This window comes from Solanum tuberosum, unplaced genomic scaffold (genome assembly GCF_000226075.1).
Source record: "Solanum tuberosum cultivar DM 1-3 516 R44 unplaced genomic scaffold, SolTub_3.0 scf00304, whole genome shotgun sequence".
NCBI lineage: Eukaryota > Viridiplantae > Streptophyta > Magnoliopsida > Solanales > Solanaceae > Solanum > Solanum tuberosum.
Window position 1 is genome coordinate 322,296 of NW_006239227.1, and position 12,068 is coordinate 334,363.

At 33.1% G+C, this 12,068-nt stretch overlaps 1 long non-coding RNA gene across 5 annotated transcripts; it reads right to left on the reverse strand.

Moving 5' to 3' along the window:
* Positions 1–375: 375 nt before the first annotated feature.
* On the reverse strand, positions 376–7,780 carry LOC102581351 (uncharacterized). 5 transcript variants are annotated; one of them, XR_001475080.1, is made up of 8 exons: positions 7,603–7,780; positions 6,118–6,410; positions 5,507–6,021; positions 3,559–4,056; positions 3,015–3,357; positions 1,637–2,194; positions 1,259–1,326; positions 376–927 (listed from the first exon to the last, which is right to left on the reverse strand). It is a non-coding gene; the product is annotated as an uncharacterized lncRNA (long non-coding RNA). The 5 variants fall into 5 exon arrangements; XR_368286.2 differs by lacking the exon at positions 1,259–1,326; XR_001475081.1 differs by lacking the exons at positions 376–927; positions 1,259–1,326 and having other exon boundaries at positions 1,380–2,194; positions 5,507–5,668; positions 5,755–6,021.
* Between the last annotated feature and the right edge of the window lie 4,288 nt (positions 7,781–12,068).

Consider the following 12,068-nt stretch of genomic DNA (forward strand, 5'->3'; position numbering starts at 1 on the left):
TTTAATGTCGCTAAAAGCCACTACTAAAAAATGCTTGAAAAACGACGGCCAAAAGCAACGGACAACATTGTTATTTTGAACGAATTGAAAAAAAAGCAATGCAGTCACTTTTGTCACTTTGTGAAAAGCAACGGTCAACATCACTTTGGAACGACAGATTTCATCATTTATTATTTTACTTTTCAAAATCTTTCTTTTTGGTCTAAACGACGAATGGCGTCACTTTTTTTTAAGAAGCGACGGTCAAAAGGACCATGTCCGGGCAGGCAGTAGGCTCATTTAGTAGACAGCGAGCGAGCTGCAAGCACCTACTCCTACGACCTGTAAATAAATTGTTACATATTCATTCCAATCAATAAGCATATGCACACAATATAATAACAAACTTAATCAAACATCCATAAACACTAAAATCATAATATAAAAACATAAAAATCTTTTTAAAAAAATTGCTACAAGAAGTATAAAATGATCACTAAAGAGATGCTAAGAGGCGGAGGCTATGTATTCGGCTTTTTCATCACTCGAGGGTCCTCTTGAAGAACGAGACATACTAGGCCGACGAGCGAGGTTATACACTTATTCTTTGATTTTCTCAACGGTTTTGCTCATTCTTTCATTTTCAGCAACTCGTTGAACCTCGGACACTGCCAATGCACAAGTAAGTTACGCAATTTGTTGTGACATAGCAGCTATTTGAACACCATCAAGTATCTCGATTTGGCATGACGATCCAAAACCTTCTAATCCTAATTGGAGTCATCATACATCGTCCCGAGAGCTCATCCCGTAGATTCTGCTCTTATGTGTCCCCCTACCACTTTTTCCTTCCAAAATTGAGAGGCTTAGCTTGTTCAAGCGTGAGTTGGATCAAATCGCCCAGAAATTCTTGAATTTGGTCCATCTCAAGCAAGTGTCGTTCACACACTATGCATATTAAAAACAAAACTCAACATCAAAATATATATACATAATAAATGCACTATTTTTTATCCTAACATTTCATCATCTTGTCTAGCTGGCTTAAGTGCACCAAACAAGGTAGTACTAACACAGAGCTAATGCATGCGTTAATTTTGCTAATACACTCTACCAAACGCCCCCTTAGTTTAGAAGATACTCATATTAGAGCCACAAACTTTCTTGTCTTGTTTTTTAATTAAAGAAAACTGAAAAAACTTTCTCGTCTTTAATTAGTAGTACAGTAATATAGTTCCTACAGATGATGAAAAAAGTAAAAGTTGGTAAAAAAAAACACCTTCACTTGTTCATGGCGGAATTTTATGTATCTCATATTACTTCAAGGAGAACAGAAGCTGTATTTGTCTGCAAATACAACATATATCAGGATCATCCATATGGTAAAAAAATCTAAGATGAACAAGAATAGAGTGAGAGCTTATTTAATTTTAGCAAGTGCAGGGAAAAAATCTCAAGGATATTCCACCATTTGGTACCTCAAAGACCATGTCCTAAAATAAAAACAAAAAAACTTTGCCACAACTTCTCTATACTCATAAATCCTATCCACAAGCTACAAACGACATAAGATAAGAAGTTCATGCAAAATATATCTATATTTATAAACATCTGACCAACAATAACAGAATTGCAGCAAAAAGGAAGTAGGAAAAACCTTGGAGGAAATGGTAACATCGGCCTTTAGACGTTTTGGTGTACGAGATGTGAGGCTAGTGCTATGCTCTAGGCAAATTGGGCTTCTTTTGTGTTGCATCATATTTCCTTCTATTGCTTCAATTTGCAATAGAAACAAACATATTCCTTTTCTATCCAAATTCACCAAACAATACAAGCAGGGACTATTTTCTAGATTTTCCTCTCAGGCATGACCCAACTGAGCCCAAAATCTGAAACGAACATATTCCAAATTTCTATAGCAACTGAGCAGTGTAGTAGAGATGACTGCTGGTTTCTATACATTGTTTGCACAAGTAGCATCTGTTGACAATGTGCATTTTTCTTCTGTTGAGATTATCTTCAGTCAAAACATGCTTCGTATGGTGCTTTCCAACTGAAGCAAATCACCTTTGGTGGTAATTTTGTTTCCCAAATTAGTTTCCACGACCAGCTTTCCACCATCTCATTCTGTGCACAAAGGGTTGAGTAGCCTGCATTGACAGAGTATAAGCCATCAGCTTTGTTTCTTGCCAGTAAAGTTGCACGGACATACTGCCTGGCATGATGAAGATTTTTTCAGTAAGGAAATTAACTATGGCAAAACATGCTACAACACTATACTTGTGATTTATACAGTCTGTAAAAGTGACTGTTTGCAAATGTGACAAGCTTCCATTTCACATTATTGACTACCAAGATTCTTTAGTGGCTGACCAGGAAACATACCATTGTCACTTATAAGTTAAAGAAAGAATATGGAAGTACACCAAGAAAAACGAATGCAACACTAACAGAAAAAAAGTGAAAAAAACTGCACAAATCACAAGGTTTGAAAACTGCCCGTGAGGACAGGGAATGGAGGAAGTGGGAGCAGTAGGTTCCAAAGTCTTCTTCTATACTACAAATTTGATACACATTCAAACAAAAACCTGCCGTAAATCAAACTTAAAACTGCCCCATTTTTTCTAATGTCCTATCTTTCCATTAAAGTTAAAATCAAATTTACACTTCTTTTCTGCCACTTGGCTAAAATATTTCACACTGTCTAACCAAACAATGAAAAACATTTCCAAGGAAAATATTTTCAAGAAATCATTTTGAAAAAAAATTATATTCTGGAAATAACCTGTGTCATACCCCACACACCCTCGATCTCTTCTTTTAAAGCATATATTTTTCGAGGTAAATGCTAGCAACCTGTATTAATAAACCATGTTTAAGTTGCAACAAGGAGATAACATGGCATGGTATACAGAACAAAGTTAAGTGGAGAACAAATCAAGAAAATTAATGGAAGAAGAAACCACGACTTGAGTATGCAGTAGTAAGTATACTTGTATATTCATTGGAGAATAAGCTGAGAGCCTGAGACTTACCAGTGAGCCATGATGTGAAGCTAACTAACAAATCTTGCTTGAACTCTCAGATTTCTCTGACACACCTATTCATTGAGAGCTCTCCCTTGCTGAAACTTTCACAATTGGAGACGCATATATCATCCTTGCTGACTTGTTGAATTTTACTGGTACTGGAGCTTCCCCAACTTCAATGCGGAATCTTTTCAATCTAGTCATCCATGTGTGGTCTCCATTGAGAATTGATGAAGTATCCAATTTAATAAAAAGGCAGTTTGGAGCTTGACGCGGTAGTCTTTAGTAGCTCATTGTTCAAATTCTTCACCAAAGTAGTCTTTCCCACTCCTCCCATAATGATCCCCACCTGAAAGGATTAAAAAGGCCCAAAAAATAATTTATCCACAAGTGAAAATGTAACAATGGCTATATAAAGAAATTTAGCAAAACTAGAGAGAAGGAATTGGAAGCTTTAATCATTCACTCATAATCTCAACTTTTTCAGCTTAGCAAGTACCAAATCCTAATTATTTTAGGATTACTAGTCTTGGTTTAATTCCAACAATACCTCATCATCTTCTAATAGTTGTAGGATTTTGTTGAGATTCCTTGTTGCTGCTGACTGGCCTTCTATTGATGGTCCTGAGATGAACTCAACTTTTTTTCATCGGGTAATATTCTACCATCAAATTGGATTCAAAGCTTTCTCCAATATCTATAAGCTTACAAAGTTGATCTCACGGGTTTTGTGCTTGAGTGGAGACTTCCAAGTGAAGGCTGCAATTTGGACAGCATTTTTATGCAAGCTTCTTCGTCATTGCAATGCTTTCTTGAATAGACTCCCATTCATTCTCCAGCTTCTGAACATCCTTGAGCCACTTAAGGACATCCGGTTTTGGTTTATAGCCTTCTCTCTCAACTCCTTCCACCTTCTCCTTGATAGCATCTCCTTAAGACCTTGAGCCACTTCAAAACATCTGGTTTTGGTTTATAGCCTTCTCTCTCAGCTCCATCCACCTTCTCCTTGATAGCATCTCTGAACTTTGTTAGCTTCTCCATGTCCTTCCTATAATTTCAACATTTGATGAGAAACGGACTGTATTTTCAATCTTAGGATAGAAGCATTTAAACACAAACTTCCCCGCCTCAACAACAAAGTTAGATACAACAGAAAGAGTATGTCCATTGAATATATTACTCTTGAGGTAAATAAAGAAAAATGTTTTATGAGAATGCTAATGATGCTCTCAAAGATGATCAAATGAAGTTAAGCTGATTGTTTTTACTTTGTTTAAGGCACTACTTACAGAAAATAAATTATTCGATTTTAAATTGTTGTTGTGGAGCCTCTTCAATCTTGCTCATATGGGAGAAGAATGATTCCTTTTATTTTAAGAACTAGACAACCGTTATTTTCTACTATAATCTTAAAAATATTTGTTGATCCATTCACTTCTACCCAGGATATTGGATTCGACTCCTTGAATGGAGAAACTCCTGGAAGAAAACACTATGATATTGGAAAAATTACGCTAAAAAGAAGAATTATTTAACCAGTCATGAAGTTGCAAGATAAATACTTAGCACAATATCTCTATATTTTACTACTACATTTTCCTTCTTCATAAAGTAGAATTCCAGAAAAATCTTTAATAAGTTTTATATAGTTGTTGTGTAGCCTCTTCATTCTTTTGCATAGATGGGAGAAGAATGATTCCTTTTATATTAATAAGTACTTTGGACAACCTTTCTTTTCCCTACTATTTAACAACAAAGCAAACATATAGGAAAGAAAAGAAGGAAACAAATGTTGCCAGCAAGAGAGTATCAGCTGTTGCATTTCCTTTATTCTTGAGAAAAGAGTGCAGCAGAGACTTCTCTTATTTTTCTGCTGCGAAAATGCTTGTATTTTTTTCTCTTCTGTTTTGATTATTTCAAACCCTTACTTGACCCATTCTAAACTTTTTGAATAGAATTATGTCATTATGTTTTTCTTCTGTACAACACAAATTGTACTATCCTATAAGATTGATCTTAGTTTTGGTGCTAAGAATCTTAAAGGTTGAACCCATCAAACTTAAAGATTGAACCCATTTCTGACTTGAATTAATGCAAGGTAGCATAAAGTTATCCACAATAGATCACTCTCTGTTGTCACTGATTAAGTCCTTTTTAGTTTGTCACTGCCTCTAAGTTTATCTATCCAACTTTTGTTGTCAATTTCAACTCTTTCCGTATGTAAACTATTGATGGAAGAAGGCAGTGTGGTACCAGTTTCACTCAGATTCAGAACTATTAGGGATGGAAATGCAAAAATAAGTTCATGCGGAATTTTCACAAGAGGATAATTGTCTTGCAAAAGTAAAGAAGTTGTCTTTCGGCATTCCATGAAGCAATCAGGTAGATTATTAATTCTAAAACCTACAAAAGATATTCTCTTGAGAGAAGCAGACATTTTAATATGTGATATCTCAGCCAACTCAAATCCAACCTGAATAAGAGAATTGTGTGCATACCCAAAGGAATTAGCTATCCATGTACCCAACATCTTGAACTACGTCATGCATCTTCACAGAATCAAACTCATACATTTCAGGCAAGCAGGCATCTTTTAGACTCTCAATCATTGTGATTCCCGTATTGTAGGCTTCATGTGTTACGTTCACAAAGTAACCCATCTGCCCATCGGCAATGTGTATGAGATCATCTATTGGAATAGTCATCGGATATAAGGAGCAATACAAGAAACAACTTTGAATGTCACCTCTCTTTTTGACATATTTGTTATGAGGTTTGGACATTCCAAGTGATTCTAAAGAATCTTTCCACAACTCGACCCTCTTCTTCCCTCACAGATGCTCCAATAACAACAATTGCTAAAGGTATACCATTGCACTCTCTTGCAATTGCCTTTGCGAATGGTTGACTATGCTCCAAAGAGGCATTATCTTCTACTTTTTTGACAAACAGTTGCCAAGATTCATCCTCATTCATAGTGTACACCTTTGTTTCGGTGTATGTTTTCATTTGCCTACAAAGATCCAAAAACAAGAAGTTAATAATTACTTTGCTTCTTGCAAGATTTTCAAGTTGGGGTACACCTACATAATCCAAACTTATAGCTTACCAAGCATGATCCAGTATAAGAACTGAGCTCATTTCTTGCTTGAGTCTTTGATGAATTTTATTGGCAACGTCTTGTACTCTTTTGTTGACATCAACCTTTATGTCTATTCTATTGGCAATTTTTGTTTGAACCTTGTTTATGTCTATTGGCGGTTTGGGAACTGTAACCCATACCACAAGACCAAAAGACAGTTTAGAGCCTGACGCAATAGTCTTTATGAGTTCATTATTCAAATTCTTCACCAAAGTATTCTTTCCAACTCTTCCCATACCACATACACCAATGATGGAAACCTGAAAGTATTGAAATATCACAAAAAGTAACTTACCCACAAGTAAAAGATGCACAATGACTAGGTAAAAAGTTTGAACAAACTAGAAAATGAGCGAGGTATAGGCTTTTACTCATATTCTTTTGATCTTAATTCAAGCTTCACTTAACTTCGCTAATAAAAGATATAGTAGCACCCGTATTTATAATAATATTTCTACTTTGACTAAAAACCACTTTGTAAAACTAATTAGACATGAATTGATGAAATTAACAACTATCAAATCTAAAACAAACTAGGATTTTAGTAATCTTGGTTTAATTCCAAAGTTAATTTCTCAAAAGGCAAAAGGTCAAATCTACCATTGAACTAGGTAGAATGGTATAAATTTACCCTCCAATTATAGTTGGAGTCAAATGTGCCCTTGTTGTTATCCAACTGAGCTAGATAACCCCTTATTTTTCAAATGTTGGAAGCTTAACACCCAATGATGCCACGTCTACCACAATTAAGTCATATTTTTTTCAACGGAGCACAAATCTACATCTTTCACATAGCTCAAGGGAAAATTTGATCTTTCTCCTTGCTTTTAGTTTTTTTTCTCATTACTCTTTCACTCTCTACTACTATCCCCACCACTAATCACCCTTCCTTCCTGATTCTCTCATTTCCACCACAACCGCCACCACTGTCTTCCCTTCCTCTTCCCCTTCCCCCCTCCTCTATCTCTGTACCCCTACCTCCTCCTCTAACCCTTCATCACCTGATCCACCCTTCCATGCAACTTTTCACCAACACTCTCTCTTTCTTTGTCACACTTACCTCTTCTTATCACACGAGAACAAGCCTTATGGCCATGCCACAAGCTAGAACAACTTTCACAAATGAAATTTGGTATTCTCAGATAATAAGTTTAATTATCAAAAGATGCATTTTGACTGAGAGATCAAAGAGGCTGTCTGTCTCAGAAAGCTTCTCTATTTTGCCAAAATCATTTCTTTATTTAATACAATAAATCATGAAACACACACATCCTAACTCTTTACTAGATGACGAAAAAAAAGAAAAAGAACTAATTTTTGCTACAAAAGAAACACACATATCCTGATCCCTTCTTCTTCCCAAACAAACCCAGCAACCTAGATGGAAAATGCCTAAGCAATCGGAGAAACTTTTTTTTAAAAAAATGATATCAGAAAAGAAAAACCACCAACCGTCAGTTTTAAAATTTCAACTTTCCATGAAAGAAGATCAACATCAACAGCAACCGCAGCAGCCATGATTTCAAGCAAACCAGCAGCTTGCTCACAGAGTCACAGTGTTACAAGCTATGGTTAGCGTTCTCTAGGTAAAGCCGTCGTTTGGGCTCATTGGACCGGTTTTTGATACGATTGGGCTACAAGTTTTAGAGCTGGAAACTAAGCAAATAAAGTAAAATAATTATAAATACATATTCCTTTATATTCATACTCTATTAAATAATTTCAACTAATTTTGATTAACTATTACTAAATTACTATCCTATATTCAGAGGCGGAGCCAGGATTTCACGTCAGTGGGTTCTAAATTTTTAAAAAGAACAATGATCTTAACCTAAAGTAACAATCATCAAATTAACGAACAAATACAAGTTCACTAAAAACAAATAAGGAAAAAAATGAAAAGGGAGAGACAGAAGTACACACCAGAGGCCAGATGTTGGATAACATCAATTAGATCAACAATAAAAGTTAGAACCCTAACTTTTGGAGAGAAAAATTGAGTTAAACTTTTTGAATGTGAGTAGAAATCAATAGTCATATATTGTAGTTTCAGAGTACGATACAAATACTATTTTCCTTTTTTTTAAAAAAAAATTAATTACGACACAAATACTATTTCCTTACCGATATTCTATTTTTTTTATTTTTTTTATATAAACACACGTTTAGAAATTAATCCCAAAAAACGGTGTGCCTACCGAGATTCGAACCCACATTCCGCAGGGGGTGAACGATCTCATTGGGTGCAGAGTGATCACTGGGTCAAACGCTTCAGTGTGCTTATGGGTTTGCAAGAAATATATATATACATTGTACTTCATATTTTAATACAAATATAGGGTCTACGGAAAAGCCAGTGGGTTAAGTCGAACCCCCTTCCGCTACAGTAGCTCTGCCCCTGCCTATATTGTATTGATAATTAAGACTGATAATTTCACTTATATATATACTGATTTATAGTATTAATTAAACGAAATTATCAACCTTAATGATATCAATACAATGTATGATATTGATTTAGTATCAATTAAGCGAAAATTATCAGTCTTAATGAATGGAGGTATGGGCTGTAAATTATTTCTTTTAGAGAATGAGTATTTCTTGAATTAATTTGGATTGGAGTATGAACATGTAACTATTTTGAGTTTTATGGCCCATTTATTTAGTTTCTTCATTTTAGAATGTGATTTTTAAGTCTGACCTGGATAAATGAGGGTTAAGCGAGGTTGTGCTTATGTTTAGATTGGCTTATTACTTTTGATTTATAAGTCAAAAGTTATAAGTTAGCATTTTTAAATTATGATTTTTAATTTATTTTTATTATTAGTATTTTTAATTTTATATCAACATTTTACAAGTGCTGAAAAATTATTTTAACTTTAAAGCACTTAAAATAAATCAATTCGAAATTTTGTCAGTTCATGGGTTAAATAAAAAATAAATAGAAATTATATAAATAAAGTATTAAAAACAATAAGAGTAGTTCAAACTCTAAATTTATTTATAAATGGATAGAGTAATGTCAATCCTTTTTTTGTGATTATTGTGAAATTGGGACAAAGCTAAGTTAATATTTTTAATTAATTAATTGTATTGTTACTCATTAACTGTTTAATTTTCTTTAAAATAGCTATATTTGTTTTGAATGATATCAAGTATTAATATGTTAACAATGTCAATAGTTATTCAATTTTTAAAAAAAATTAGGTCCAAAAAAATTATTTTCTTATAGGGTTGTATCCAACATATTTTCATAAAATGATAGAGATTTCAAATTGAATTAAAAACAATCAAATTTGTTTCAAGACCATCAAATCAGTAAAAAGAATCATATACAACTTAAATTATTCTGAAACAACCAAATCAAAACGAAAATTCTCTACGTAATGCCCATTATTAACAAAAAAAATTGATAACTAATAATTAATAAATATCATGAGAATTATTTTATTTATGGATCCGAGACTTGGTTATTTAGTAGCAACAACATATAATATAATATTTTTTCGGACAACTAGCTTTTCATAAACCACCAAAATTGTTCTTTAAATTTCATAGCATGCTACATCCCAACACTGCTAAAACAGAATAACACAAAGTTAGTGTAAAAAATGAAACTATGAACTAGCATACGTATTTTAGGAGGAGCTTTCACACAGCTAGCAATTAGCATATATAATCTATCTAGCTATAGCTTTCCAAGATCAACTTTGTTTCTCAAATATCCTCTGATTTCTTTCATTCCATATCCCATTTGTGAGTTCTGCATACATCATCTATTCATCTTATAAATATTTATGCATAGATTAGCTCCTATTTCCACAAATACATCATATGTACCAAATTTCATTTATATATTATGGTTCGAGTGAGAATAACTTGCCAATTGATAAATCAATTTGTCAATCTCAGCCTTGACAAATAAGTCATCCACAATTTTTATGTCGTCGATTTGAGAATGAAGGAAAAAATTTATAGTTACTCCAGATGATGAGGAGCCACGAAATATAAATGAAACTCTTACATGCCCAGCAAAAAATGATAATTTTAAACAATAAAAGAAGAGATTGAGTCAATGAAATTTAACCAAGTATGCAAATTGGTTGATCTACCTATAGACCGAAAAGCTATTAGAAATAAGTGGATTCTTAAAATCAAGTGTAAGACAGATAGTTGTATCGAGAGTTTCAAAGCTCTCCTGGTAGCTAAGAGTTACACACAATAGGAAGGAATTGATTATGAATAAACTTTTTCACCAGTTGTACATTTTACTTCAATAAGAGTAATTTTATCTATAGTGGCTAAGTTGGATCTTGAATTGTATCAAATGAATGTGAAAATTGCATTCCTCAATGGAGACTAGAAAAAGAAATCTATATGGAATACCCTGTAGGTTTTGTTAATAAAGGCGAAAAAATAAGGTATATCAACTTCAAAGGTCGATTTGCGGCCTTAAACAGACGATGGTATTTACTTTTTCATAATGCGATCAAATTTTATGATTTTTTTATGATTCATGAAGATCATTGTGTATACATCAAAAGATTCAAAGATAAGTTTGTGATCTTATCATTATATGTAGACGATATACTAATAGTTGTAAGTGACATTAATTTTGTAAAAGAAACAAAATAGTGGTTATCATCTACTTTTGAGATGGGGTGAAGCAACATACATTCTTGGAGTTAAGATTTTCAGAGATTGTTATTTCTTATACAAGAATCTTACATTATGAAAATTCTTGAACGCTTCAATATGCAAACCCATAGTATCTAAAAGTGAAGTTTGAATCGAACGATATGCCCTCAGACTTCACATAAGAAGGAACAAATGAGAAAAACTTCTTACGCCAATGTAGTCGGAAGTTTTATGTATGCTATGAAGTGTACTAGATCGGATATTTGTTATGCTTTTGGGTTAGTTAGTATATATCTATTCAATCTAGGACTGCAACAGTACTGAAAAATCAACTATTGAGGTATCTCAAAGGCACAATCAACTATTCTTCATGTTATCAAGGAAATAATCTGCTACTCAAAGGCTATACAAATACTGATTGGGGAGGAGATCTAAATGAGAGAAAATTCACCTTTGGATATGCATTCTTACTTATGATGGTGCCATATTATGGAATAACAAGAAATAGTCATGTATAGCCTTATCTACAATAAATGCTGACTTAAACATTTTCTAGTTCACTTGGGTGTGAATAACAATGTTGTTGAACCTGTCATAATCAATTGTGATAGTCAAACTGCAATAGCCTATCCAAAGTACCATGGAAAGGTGAATCATATTGAAATAAAAATATAGTTTTGTAATAGACATGGTAGAGTTTTTGGCTAAAATCATCCCTCAACTATGACTCAAATCTAATGTACATCCTTATATTATCTAAGTGGGCAAAAAACATCCTTATACTATCCAAAAAATAACAAGAATCATCCTTCAATCCATTTTTGTTAAGAAACTGATTGAACTAATAAAAATATATATTTTTTAATTTGGTCATGTCTTAGCCACGACGAGAAGATCAATGTTACCTAAAAAGAATAAGGATATGAATAGAAAATTAATATTTTATTCTCATAATTTAAATTTTGTGTGTTGTTAGTTTATATGTTTTTTGCATCATCAAGTAATTGTCTTGCAACAATACATAAGTTTTTGAAATATTTATATAGTAGGTTCCGATGGTTAGAAAGACTATGCAAAAAAAATCATTTTAAAAATATTATGTGCAACTATTTAGAGATTCTCTTTAATAAAAAATATATATAGTACGTATATACAATGCAATTCACATTTTATACAATATATAAAAATACTGGAAATTTAGTGAAATTATGTAGGCGTTTTGTTGTGAAAATTAAATAATAATTACTTTATTTGAAATTTTTGAAGTTGGAGTTGTATTT